This window comes from Alligator sinensis, unplaced genomic scaffold, assembly GCF_000455745.1.
Source record: "Alligator sinensis unplaced genomic scaffold, ASM45574v1 scaffold387_1, whole genome shotgun sequence".
Classification (NCBI taxonomy): Eukaryota; Metazoa; Chordata; order Crocodylia; family Alligatoridae; genus Alligator; species Alligator sinensis.
Genome location: NW_005842196.1, coordinates 956,171 through 969,667, shown reverse-complemented (window position 1 = coordinate 969,667; position 13,497 = coordinate 956,171). Strand labels below are relative to the sequence as shown.

At 44.2% G+C, this 13,497-nt stretch overlaps 1 long non-coding RNA gene across 1 annotated transcript in view; it reads left to right on the top strand.

Annotated features, from left to right (window-relative positions):
* LOC102375793 overlaps positions 1–7,430 on the top strand; it is a 25,329-nt gene extending 17,899 nt beyond the window's left edge. The window contains exons 4-6 of the long non-coding RNA XR_001358234.1: positions 3,639–3,804; positions 6,684–6,828; positions 6,978–7,430. This is a non-coding gene — a long non-coding RNA (uncharacterized LOC102375793). The remainder of the gene's footprint in view (positions 1–3,638; positions 3,805–6,683; positions 6,829–6,977) is intronic.
* The last annotated feature ends 6,067 nt before the right edge of the window (positions 7,431–13,497 follow it).

Sequence of the window (13,497 nt, the reverse complement as noted above, 5' to 3'; positions counted from 1 at the left end):
TGGCTTGGCAGGGTTCAAGATGATACGCACTGGTTCAGCACTCAGCATGTGCCCCACTTCATTTGCATGGGTGGACCACAGCTGTGGAGGTACTCGTGCCAACAGTTCCTCTTGCAAGTAGGAAGTGTCAGGTTCAGAGTACTCCTGGGTTAGCAAAGCCACAAGCTCAGTTTCCCTATGTTCTGGTACCTCAAGGTAAACACCATCTGGGCTACAATAAATCACGCATCCCAGTTTACACAACAAATCCTTACCAAGAAGGTTGACAGGTGCACAGGGGCTAAGAAGAAAGGCATGATTTTCAGACAAAGGGCCAATAGAGATGGAGACAGGTTCAGAGACGGGATGTGGGATAGGTTGTCCGCCTATACCGACAGCATTTATAGTTTCAGGAGAATAAGGTAGAAAAGGAAACTCAGCAGCCTTTAGCGTGGAGCGGGATGCTCCGGTGTCGACAAGACAGGAGACAGGTTTACCAGAAATAAGGCATTCAACAAACGGACCAGATTGGTCAGTAGCAAGCAAAGGAGCGATGATGTCACTGTCCCTCAGGCTGTCCTATTCAACACTGGGAAAATTGACAGGAAGTGGAGGTGGGGGCAGGGACTGGGGTCTGGGTCCTTGGCCGGGGCGCTTGGGGCATTCTGATTTCCAATGTCCTTCTTGCTTGCAATAATGACATTGGTTCCCATAGCCTGGGTTTTGTGGGCTCAAGGATCTATCTCTTCCCCTGAATCTACCCGGGCCTCCCCTTCCCCGTCCTCGTCCCCTTCCTCTACCTGGACCCTGCAACTGAGAAATCTGTAAGGCCATTAACTTAAACTCGGCATTGTCTTTAGACCGTTCCAATTTGTTATGAAAATGGTTAGCCGCAGCAAGGACTTCAGTCAAATCTTTAGTTTCCCAGCCAATAATTACTGTTTGAATTTTCTCAGCAATTTTAGGGTTAAGTCCCTGGATGAATGCTGCCACTATTGCTTGTTTAGCATTTCCGACTGGGTTATCCATTCCTGAGTATCGTTCAAATGCCTGTTTGAGGCGTTCCAAATAGTCACTGGGGTGTTCATTTTTGTTTTGTTTACAGGTATTTATTTTGGTCCAGTCTGCCTTTTTTGGGCAAATTGTGAGAACTGCCTGAACCAAAGCATTTCTCTTGTCAATAAAGTCTTGGCCAATCCCTGGGTTTTGATCTGGCCAAGTACAGGCAGCATACAGACGTAGCATAGTTTCCTTGGGCAAAATCGATCGCATGAGCTGATTAATGTCAGCCCATGTTGGATTATAACAATTTATAACAGTCTGCAATTCTTCCTGAAATTTTTCTGGGTCTTCCCTGATTTTGGGGAATTTTTGAGTTAAATTGTAGAGATCACCTGGAGTCCAGGGTGCATGCACGGTTACTATATTTTGTCCATCGGTGCCAATGCCTGGCATTTGTCTTAGGGGGTAAACTTGTGCAGCTCGGGATCTAAGATTGATGGGAGATCTTTCCATGCCTATTCCCATTCTTCTAAATACACCTGTGGTGGGTTGTGACCCAGGAGTAAATTGCCACACTGGTGATGATTGAGTGGCAGATATGGTGGATGAGTCCAGACTATTAAGCTCCGTGGATGGATTTACTGAAGGAGCTTCAGCTAATGAGTTACTAGCCTGGGCTGCAGCCTGATGTTGAACCGGTTGTTGCTGATGTGGGAGTCCCAGGAGAGCAGGGTTCGAACAAAGGTCAAGGATATCCTCTGCTGGCTCCGGTGGTGGGGGCGCCCCGGGCAATGCTGGATACATCGGAGCGGTGGCCGGCGTGTAATTTGGGGGAGCAGCCAATTTCTCCCGAACAGCTTGTAACTGCTGTTTTAATTTTTCTTGAGAGTCTTTTAGGCTCCTAGTTTGAGATTCTGTCCGCCTTTTGGACATTTCATCATACCAATAAAAGAACGCGTCCCACTGGTTTTGTGGTGTTTTGGATCCACGGGACTCTAAAGCCCCTCTTAAGTGCACTATTTTATCCTGATCAAATGTTCCTTCTTGTGGAAAATGCTTCACAGGATCATCCCTAGTATACCAGTTCCACTTATCCAGGTACTTGCAAGCCTCGGGAGAATAGTGTGTGTACATAAAGTACGCCGGAGTCCCCTTAGGGGGGACGGGAACTTGTTTAGACTGACTCGTTCCCATTTTCAGTCACACAGGGAGACGTAGGAGAGGCTTATTTAGGATGTCCGGGCCGCTCAGTGCCTTGCCCCGCAGTTTTTCACTGCCCAGACAAAAGGCTTCTGACCCGACACCGGCTCATAAAATGGAAATGGGAAGGGAAACACAAGAGGAATCCTTTCACTCCTGCTCTCGGCAGAAGCTACTGGGACAAGGGGTTTGGAAAAGACAAAATCACTCAGACGCCCTGTCCACTGGGTCACGAGGTTTCAGCTGGGCCCCCTTGCTTTCGACGCTACCTTTTTTAGGCAGAATCGGGGCGGCTAGACCCAGCCTTAGTCCCAGACCTGGTCAGTGGCTCATTTTTCTAAATGCACACACACACATTTATTCAATCACTGGGAAGCCCTGTCCACTGGGTCACGAGGTTCCAGTTGGGCCCCCTTGCTTTCAAAACTGCCCTGTCAGGCAGAATTGGGGCGGCTGAACCCAACCGTAGTCTCAGACCTGGTCAGTGGCTCATATTTCTAAATACACACACATGCACATTCATTCAGTCAGCCAGACCTCCTCCCCCACACCGCCTTAGTTAATTAACGACAAGCCCGATGTGCTGTAGGATGAAGGTGCTTCATACAGTTTCTCCCTAAATAAAACGTACGTTACCAGACACAAAATGGGATCCTTTACCAGACAGAAAATTTTAGCCGGCAGTAAGGTTCAGACTGACCTGTTTTAACAAGGTTCAGATCCAGTTACCACGGCCAAGTTGGGAGCCTACAGGCAGTCCTCCTCCGAAACCCCAATAGAGATTTTGAATTAGGTCTCTTACCTCTCAAGTTTGGCGCCTCGGGGTTCGGGGGGGGGCAGTCTGCGGTCCTCCTTTCTCAGCCTGTGTTCTGGATCCGAGTCACGGCACCAGGAATTGTCGTGGAAACACACGCAGCATACTTTTGGGTCAGGTCAGCAGAAGCTTTTATTCAAAAGAAACTACAGCTGTAGGGGGGACTCCAAAGTGACATGGATTTCCCAAGCACTTGGAAGGGGTCCCCCCCCCCCAAGAGCAAAATCAGGAGGCTTATATACTTTTTAACAGTTGCTTACAACTCACGTGATCATATAGTGAAATTAGCATGAAAAGCGGCTATAATATTACTTTATTATTTCTTTGCTGTAATCAGGATGGGAACTAATGGGGGAGGCGAGGTTAGTTCACAAACCTCCTTTTTGCACCTGCAAATCAGAGTTGTATATACTTTTTGCTATCTTCAAGGCCGCGGTGAGCGAAGCCGTTGCAGAGGAGTTATAAAGAACAAACACTTTTTCTTATCTGTTCTACTATACAGAGCCAGCAATTCTCCACAAAGCGGTTATGTCATCTTATAATTAAAATAGTCAAAGTTTAAGGCGCATATTTTTTTCTGATTCCACATTATGTAGTACTTAAATGCTTGACATGCTTCTAATATCTCCTTTCTCTCTTGCAGCTTTGACTTCATCTTCTGACCTTCTGGATCTTCTGTTCTTTTACATCGGGTTCAGGCTTGTTCCCTGACCTTCAAAGTTTGACAAAGCTCCACTCTGACCTTGATCTTTTTCCTTATCTCATCTGAACCTGCTTGCAAGAAGTGATGTCACTGTGCTTGGTTTAAGGTAGGCAGCCTCCCGGTCTACAACTTGATCTAATGGTATGCAAGTCTTGAGACAGTTAGTATGGGATGAGGACCATCATAGAACCTGTTTTAATGCCCCGTGGAATGTTTAGCTGCTCTGACAGTGTTTCTCACCAGGGGCATTGCAGTTAGCATGTCTGAAAGTTGTGGGCAGCTAAGCTTTAATATCTTTGTGGATGTTGATTCTTTTGGATTAGTCCAGGATCTCGCAGCTACCATAACAAGCAAGGTGCTAATGGGAGTACACATTGACTCAATGCCCTGGGCCTTGAATGTCACTGAGGGAAGAAACATTAGCTATGGTATCTTTTTTTCATGCCTTTGATCCACTTGTCTCATGAAGACAGAAGACTTGAGAAATCATGCTATTAAGTCATCTGGTCCCATCAGCTAAGACTGGATGGGTTCATAGCAGGCAGATCCTGCCTGATTAACCTGGCTTCTTTTTATGACTGGGTCACAAAATGCTTGGATTAAGAAATAGAGGTAGATGTTATTTACTTAGATTTTAAAAAGGGCTTTAACACTGTGTTGCACCCAATTCTTATAAATAAACTAAGCAGTTGCAATGTAAATTATTACACAGTCCGGTGGGTGGAAAATTGGCTTATGGGATGCACCCAGACAGTTGTGATGGATGAGTTGGTTGCTACCTGGAGAAATGTGGGCAGTGGAGTCCTCCAAGGCTCTGTCCTGGGATCAGTGCTGTTCAATATCCTTATTAGTGACTTGGATGAGGGAGTAGAAAGCACTCTGTCCAAGTCTGCAGACCACACCAAACTATGGGGGGGAGGTAAACAAACTAGAGGGCAGGGAGTGAATTCAGGCAGATTTGGAAGGGGCGGGGAAATGGGCAGAACAGAATAGGATGCAGTTTAACAAGGATAAATGCCATGTGTTGCATCTGGGGAGGAAGAATCATCAACACTCCTACAACCTGGGAGGTAGCATTCTAAATAGCACAACTGCAGGAAGGGATCTCGGAGTCATAGTCAACTCCAAAATGAACATGAGTCACCAATGTGATGAAGTAAATAAGTAAAGCTAACTGCACTCTTTCTTGCATTAGCAGATGTATCATGAACAGGTCTAGGGAGGTGATACTTCTCCTCTGTGCGGCATTGGTCAGGCAGTAGCTGGAGTACTGCATCCAGTTTTGGGCACCGCACTTCAGGAGGGATGTGGATAACTTGGAAAGGGTTCAGAGGAGGGCCACCCATCTGGTTAAAGGCCTACAGAAAAACCCTTTGAGGACCAATTTGAAGGACTTGAATCTCTTCAGCCTCCACAGGAGAAGTCTGAGAGGTGATCTTGTGGCCACCTATAAACTCATCAGGGGAGGAGAGGGGGACAGCAGTAAATGGGGGATATGATGTTACCAGGGCACCATCAGGGTAACTAGAAGCAATGGCCACAAACTGAAGGAGAGCAAATTTAGAATGGACATCAGGAAAAAATTCTTTACAGTGTGGGTTGCCAAAATATGGAATATGCTTCCAAGGGAGGTGGTGCTATCCCCTTCCTTGGAGGTATTTAAGAGGAGATTGGACAAACACCTGGCTGGGGTCATCTGACCCCCAGTACTCTTTCCTGCCCAGGGCAGGGATCTGATTCAATGATCTAATAAGTCCCTTCCGACCCTGACATCTGTGACTTTGAAGGAAAATATATTGTCCTATCAGATTATCTGTATGGTGATCAGTGGGATGCACAGTATTACAGTCTTCTGGCCATGATATTCACATCCTACATTCCCTCTTCCCAGTCCTTGTCCTCATTAATCAGCTTGGGGTGTGTGTGGCCTGCGATACAGTAAGTGGGAGCAAGATGACTTAATCCTTCCCTGGCAACTGAATTCACAGCAGGAGCTTCAGCTGATGGGACCTGGAACCCCTGGATCCTGGGTTAAATGTGAGGAGCTGGAGGAAAGCATTTCAGAGAGAGGGCCTTAGCTCTGGAACTTGCTTCTCTTATCAGTCTAGCAGTGCCTGAGTTTGTCCCCTCAGGAAACAGAGCGAGGTCTATCTTTTTCCTTGTGCTTTTGTCTGCTATAGCTCTAACTGCATGGGCTAAGACGGGAGATTCTGTAGTCCTTTTTGCTGGGAGGGATTTTATTGATGCACTGGGGATGTCTTTGGTATGCACTGATTGATTTTCCCCTAGGGCAATGGATAGTTGCATTGAAATAAGCTGAAAATAATACATGGAGACTGTAACCTCTCTGGGGCATGGACTATTATTTGTTCCGCACATTTTATCTATTATAAAATGCCGTGTCCATCCATGGTGCTGTATAAATAAGCCTCACCGCAGTCTGTGAAGGCTACTTGTGAGCATCCTCAGCTGGAACACAGCCCACACATTATCTCCAAGTTACAAATACACTTTAGAACTCCGTCATAGGATTTTTTTTTTCCACTGGGTCCCATGATCCTTTCTTCCCCAGGCTCTGGGATAGCTGCTTGGTAAGGAATGGTGCCTGACCAGAATATTAAGCTTATCAAATCGACCTGAAAGAAATCTGATTTATAAGTAACCATCTGCCCTCCACACTGTAAACCTCACCTGGGGGAAAAAATGGCCATTTGGGGCCAAGGCATTGGGCTATTTTGCTGACACATTCTACTTACTGAAAAAAATAAACTCTTTGAAATATATGGGCTCAACTGGAATTTCTCTAATACCTGTTTTACTACACAAATGTTTTTCCAAGGGCCTAGCTTTGAGGTAGATGAGGATTTTCAAGTTCTTTCAGCTATCCCCACTAATAATAGTGATAAAACTAATAATGCATAGCCAGTAACACCCAGTCTGGGGCTTCCCCGCTCGTGAGTTAATTCTGCTGTTCTCTTCCTGCAGAATCACCTGGGATTCATGATAAAACAGTGACTTCAGAACAACACTCCTCCCAGAGCCTTGTACTTGAAGCATTGATTTTTGCTTCCTATTACCATAGCAACAAGAGTCCATCTCTTCAGAAACTAGCCAGTGGAAACTACAAAAGGTAACCTTTTGAGAGACTTGAAATCCAGGGACCTTCCCCCAGGGGAAGGAGTCTGGTGGAAAAGAGGCAGTTTCCAAGAGTCAAATGGGGTGCTGTAAGGGAGTGGAGTTCATGTTCTGCAAATACCAGTCTCTGCTGCTGTTTTTCAGGAGCAAAGTTCTTGAGTGCCTTGCTTCAGTCAAGGGAAAAGAAACTGATGGATTTGGGTAACTATCTGCTGAGTAGGCTCCACAAGTTTCTTCCTTCCATATACCCAATGCTTTGAGAGATCTCCACCCCACCATTGCTTTGCATGTTTGTTCTTTGCTGCTATCAAGGCAGAATATGGGAACAGCATTTGCCGTCTGCAAGCTTGTCACCTTTTGTGCATTTCAACAGTGTGCTTAGCAGTCCAGTAGTAGGCTAACACAGAATCAGTTTTCAGGAGTTAAGCCATGAGTGGAGCCATCTTCTGACTCTATTATGTGGAGACAAGTTGCCTTTGGAAGAGGAACCTGTTGAGTCAGTTGCTACTGTTTTATTAAAAAAAAAAAACCCCAACCAACCAAAAAAACCTTTTACTTATGTCGAGTTGAGACTATTAAACAACAGCCAGTTGCTTTCTCCACCTCTCTTTTACATCTTCCACTTGCTACAGATTGGCAGGTTTATACAATTAGCCTGTTTTTCAGCCTTATTAAAGAATTTTATTTTTAGTTTAAAGTAGACCATTTAGGATTGTGATGAGGCATTGCCCACCTCTGTATGTTAACTTGCCATGGTTGTTTGCTCCAGTTAATGTGCATGGGTCGTAAAGGCTTCTTGGAAGGTTGGAGGAGAAAGTCTAAAATCTACCCTTGCATTGTGAGGAGTTTCCTCAGTGGAAAAGTTGTCTGCTCTGTAAGTTGGTACTGACAGGTCTTCTTGCAGAGCCACCCCCACAAAGTTCCAACAGAATCATAACTCCTGCTTGAAGGCTGCAGATTGCTGCCCTGAGGCAATTGGGTGGAGTTTCCCTGAGGTAGATGCCACATCAGAAACTAACTTTATTGAAGGATATTGGTAGCGTTCAGCTTCTTTTGAAATTTCCAAAGCAGGTTGGGATTTCTTGATCTGCTCTTAAATAAGTCATTGCAGCTGCTGTTTACTTGCATTAACCACTGAAAAGCATCTTGATACGTAAGTGAGGTATATTAGGACAAGAATATATTTACCCCAACCTGTCTGTGGAGATGACAGGGCAGGCAGAGGATTATGCTCTGGATATAGCCTCAAGAAGAGATTTTTGGGGTATTAAATATTTGATACACAAAGCTTATTTTAGCTTGATCCAAATTGGTGTTGCAGTGCTCTTAGAATTTAATTGGTTAGAGGAATAGACTTGAGAGCAGGTTGTTTTTTTTGTTTGTTTGTTTTGTTGTTTTTTTTTTTTGTTTTGAGGCAAAGCCATTGTTGTGATAGCAGAGTGGCATTAAAACAGTAGATCAACATGACAGAAGGAGCCGCCAAAGGTGTTTTAAGATTCTGGCCCATCTGAATTTACCAGTTTTACATAAAGGCAGCACAAGCTCAAATCTTTTAAAATATAATGGGCATCCTGCTATGCAGCTCAATGAAACAGCAGTTTGGATTTTTATAACAAAGATCTGTCTCTCATCCATTTTAGAGATAATGCCAGAGTTTCAATATAAATCCAAGTAATAGATGTCTGCTACATAGGCACAATGTAACACTGCAATGCAGTTTAGGTCCTAGTAGTATTCCCCATTCTCTGATTCTCAGTCGGGTATGGTGGATGAGCAACAGGAAGAGAATAGAGCCATCGCCCTGGTTAGTGTCCTGCAGTGTTGCAGAAAAGGCCCCAGTTCACCAGACTAATAGCTCCCGATTCCTGATCTAACAACAGGCAAGGTTCTTTGGGTTGATGGGATATCTTTTATTAGACCAACTGAGTAGTTGGAAAAAAGTTCTTGGCAAGCTTTTGGGCGCAATCACCCTTCTTCAGGCATAGAAAGTCTCTGCTGTTCTGAGACCAAGGAATGAAAGAAGCTAAAAGTGTGACAGTATGTCAGTGAGAATGTAAATGGGTGGAAATTAGGAAAACAAAAGATAGAGCAAGGAAAGGAGGGGGGGGGGAAATAAACCCAAAGTTGAGTAAGAGAGAGTTTATTCTATAGTAGTAATAATTCTAGGTAGAAAAGAGGCTGACTGTGAAAATGTAAGTAGGTGGAAATTAGGAAGACAAAGGGCAGGAAAGAAGGGGAGAGGAGGAAGTGGGGGGGAGGAAGAAAAGTGTAAGAGGTCAGGTCTGGCATGTATCTGGTGAATCAGATGTCAGGCAGGTTGTAATGCGTCATAAATCCAATGTCTATATTGAATCCATGATTTTTGGATCCCGTAGATTTATGAAGTGAAGTTTGTAGGCTTGTCTACGAAAGGTGTTTTGTAAGTTCTGTTTGAGAATTAGAACTGAGAGAACAGAGGGAGTGATTTGTCTTGTGAGAAGTGTGGTCCCACAGGTAGTTGGGTATTTTTGTCCACACCGAAAATCTATCATTCTGGGGCACAGTTGTTGTTTGGTTTCTCCTACATATTTTCCATCAGGGCATTTGGTGCACTGGATGAGAGTATTTCTGGAGGTGCAGGTATAAGATCCAAGAATGGTGATGGTTCTGTTGTGGGGTGTGGTTATTGTGCACCAGAATGAATGCATTATAGGGTGTTAACCTGTGCTACGTACCCTTTAAATATTTTAAATAGTTTAAAGTTCTGCCAATTCAAGTGAGGGTTACCTTTGATTTGTCATTCCTCTAGCATCCCAGGGTGCACTATTCCTAGCCTTCCCACTCCTTTCTTCCATGAGCAAACTTTCAACCCTCCAGAACTCTGCTAGGCATGGGGGTAGTGCTGGCCTCAAACCAATACTCCCTTATGCCCCCAAGGTGTGTGACCCCAGGACACTTTGACCACTCTAAGCACCCGGTACAACTTACCAGTTTGCTGCTTGTGCTAGCACCCCCTGGCCCCAGCTGGATGACTATTGGTGTAAGGGGAACATTTAAAAAGCCAACTAATTCTCTTCAGCAGCACATCAAGTTCTGTGGAAGGTGACTGGTGAGTAGTTAGTCCAGCTCCTCTATAAATTGGTAAGTTTTTCACCTGACCCCAGAAATCATTGTCCTGTTCTTTGCAAGACTGGATGGTATACTCATTAATCTTTCTTCAGCACTGCTTGTTGGACCAAAGGGCACCCTGCTTGGCAAGGTACTTGTACTGATCATAGATTGTGATGATATGATTCTTGTTAAGTACAGTTACAGCTGCTTTTCTATGTCATCCCTATGGTTGTCAATGCCCATATGTCTAATTTTGGCTGACAGGTAGTATGCAGTCAGGAAGACTTACTTTGAGAAATCTGTTAGGATTGGACTGGCCATAGGAAACTGCTGTGTTACTACTGGCCAGATTAGCATGCAGATGAATTCCAGGACGTGTGTAGTGCTCTCTTTACCAGTAAGATGCTACCTGAAAATATGGCTTCCTCTTAAAGTAGGTGAGACAGGTCAACTATGCAGTGGAGGACTGCACTGGGAGGATCTTGGTAATTATTAGGTCCATGATTCCCATTCATTCTGGGGCTGCACCAGCAGAGTCTGAAAGAGTGAAGGGGGCTAGTCTTGCGCAAAGCATATTTAATCCAAATGGGCTGATGGTTGCTTGTGAGCCTCTTCACTAGGCAGTTAATATACCAAATTACCCTAGTGTATCTAAGGGCTCTGTGTCAGTAAGCTTTGCTGCTGATTGTTACTAGGGCTGTGCAAAATGGCACTGTTCCATTTAGCCTTGAGTTTCAGCGGTTTGACAGAACAGTGTTTTGTATCAAATTTCATTTCAAGTCAAAACAGCTGTTCTGTTGCGATCTGTCGAAACAGCCTTTCTGTTTCGAGGTTTCACTGGGGGCGGGAAGTCTGCCCAGCTGGGCTGACTTCCCATCCCCAGCGCTAGATCGCACTGGTGCAGGGGGAAGTCCAGCTGGGCTGCTTTCTCATCTGCAGTGCTAGATCATGCAAGGGTGGGGGGAGTGGGGGGGGTGGGAAAGCAGCCCAACTGGGCTGCCCCCCTGCATGATCTAGTGCCATGGATGGGAAAGCAGCCCAGCTGGGCTGCCTCACCGCCCCCGGCGTGATCTAGTGTTGGGGATGGGGGTATCAACCCAGCTGGGCTGACTCCCCATCCCCTGCCAGATCTTGTGCTGGGGATGGAAAGCCAGCCCATCTGAACTGACTTCCCATCCCCAGCCTATGGTCAAAACGTCTTGACTAGCCTCATTTTGTTTCGAGGCTATTTTGATGGCCTTTGTTTCTTTCCAATTTTGCTGTTTCAACCTTGAAATTTGTTGAAACAGTGTCTAAACAAAATGGCTGATGAAATTTCGCACAGCCCTGATTGTTACTATCTTTGATTCCCAGCTGGAGTCGCAGACTCTAGCTATGGATGGTTCCTTCTGAATTGCTAGCTTTAATTAAAAGGGTACCAGCAAATCTCTGATGCTCTACTTGAACCACAACTTTGGACAGTTTCCCAGTTCTCAAGGAAGCCCCCTTGGTTTTATCCTTCAGCCAATGTGAAGTGATAGCAATGAGAGGGGTGGTTTTTTGTTTGTTTGCCCTTTTCAAAGCTATTTGAAAAAAACATATCTTACTATTTTGGCTTAAAAGTGCAGTGATGGCTGGATATCCTTATTACCCATTTACTTTCTTATGATTTGAAAAAGCAATGAGTTTGTGCTTTGAAAACTGGAGCTGTAAGTTATGTCCTTAAGGTATTACATGATAACGAAAATGTTGACAGGCCAGGCTATGTTTTTAAATGTTACTTTTTGCTTTTGTTTTTTTCCCTTTGGAATCTACCACTGCCAGCAGCACCTTTTAGTATTTCATCCAAGGTCTATAAGCAAATCTCTCTAAATTTATTACATCATTGGGAATAGTAATTTTGAACTCGGCTTTTGCAATACTCCATATTTGTTACTTTCCTCCCACTGAGGGAGAAGCTGGTTTGTTATTAGTTTTTTGCCTGATATAAAACATTTAATTTTAACAGAAACCGCCAAGAGAAAAATACATGTTGCCTTTCATACCCAAAGTGTCAACATCTTGACTGGACCATAGCAAAAATAATCTTAACATTGCATCTATGTTCCTGCTGCCTGTCTTTTCATTCAAGAGATGCCATGCTGGCGATTAAATGTCACTACATGCATATTCTTCTTCAATGGGATCACAAAAGGACTTCTCAACAGGTAAAGAAATAAACCATTGATACAATAGCTGTGACTTCCCACTGACTTTCTACTCAATATGTTTTCTGCCAGCTATTTAAAAACAACAAAAAAAAAAAAAGGGCAAGGCAGGAGCATGTGAAGAGAATAAACCCATATAAATTTCAGTGAGGGCACGATTGCAGAACATGTCAGGAGCAGCAATAAGAGCTGTGAAAACTCTCATCAGGAGAGTCCAAACAATGTGAAACTGGTTTGGCTTGAGTTTCATTGCAAACCAGAAAGGAAAGGTCAGATTTGCTGAGGTTCACGAACCTCTGGGAGAATTGGAGCTTTATTTCTAGTGAACATAGAGTTGATTTATTGTTTTTTGGTTGAAACTGTGTTCAAACTCGGGGGAGTTTTTGTTATATGTGCTAAGTGACTGTCCTAGTTTGGAGTCTTCCCTACAAACTAAAGATTCACACAGTATGGCAAGGTATCCCAGTATAGGATAATCCTGCTCAGGTCAAAAATTCAAATGGTGCATTCCACCATTACAGAATTAGTCAATGGAATCGTTATACACAGATTAAACTACCCTCCGTGAAGACTTAGGCTTTTACTGAGGAGCTGAGCTTCACACACAAACTTTACCCACACTTCTTTGCCTAAATCTATAAACCAGCTCCCATGGCTTTTGTTTTTCCCTTTTTGGCATCAGCCATTCCACCCCTTTCACGGTTTCATGATGTGTGCATACATGCTTAACCTTACCTCTTAACCCACCCATTTTTGGTCTTCTCTGGCAAACAGGGAGGTGAACCACTTGCCCTAAGAAGCAGTGTACCATGTAGCTTCCATATACCCATGTATCCACTCTTCTGCTCGGCTGTACCTAGGAAAGGACAGAGCAATGGGAGGAATAGTGACAGAAAGACTGGATGGTATCACAGTGTTATAATATATAATAGCACTAAAAATATTATAATAACACCTATGAATCCTAGCTGAGATCAGGGCCCCATTGTTCTAGGTTATATATATGTGTCCCCAAGATAGTCCATGTTCTAAAGAGCATCAAAATCTAGGTAGACAAGAGACAAAGAATGAGAGAGAGGGAGGATTGTTATTCCTTATTTTACAGACTAAGAATCTGTATCACAGCAGTGATTTGCGTAACTTGGTCTGGCTTACAAAGGAAGCCTCTGGCAAATGCTGAGAATTAACCCCAACCTGGCTCCCAGTCCAAAGTTTGGACCCCAGAACTGATAAGTATAGTGGGCATACATTCAATTCAATGCCAAGGTGGTAAAAAGCTGCTCTTGGCAACTAAAATCAAACTCTAATCTCTCACTCTTCTAACTCCTCAGCAAACTAGCAATAGCATGGACTGCTACACTGATGTTCTCAGTGCTGCATTGGATTTT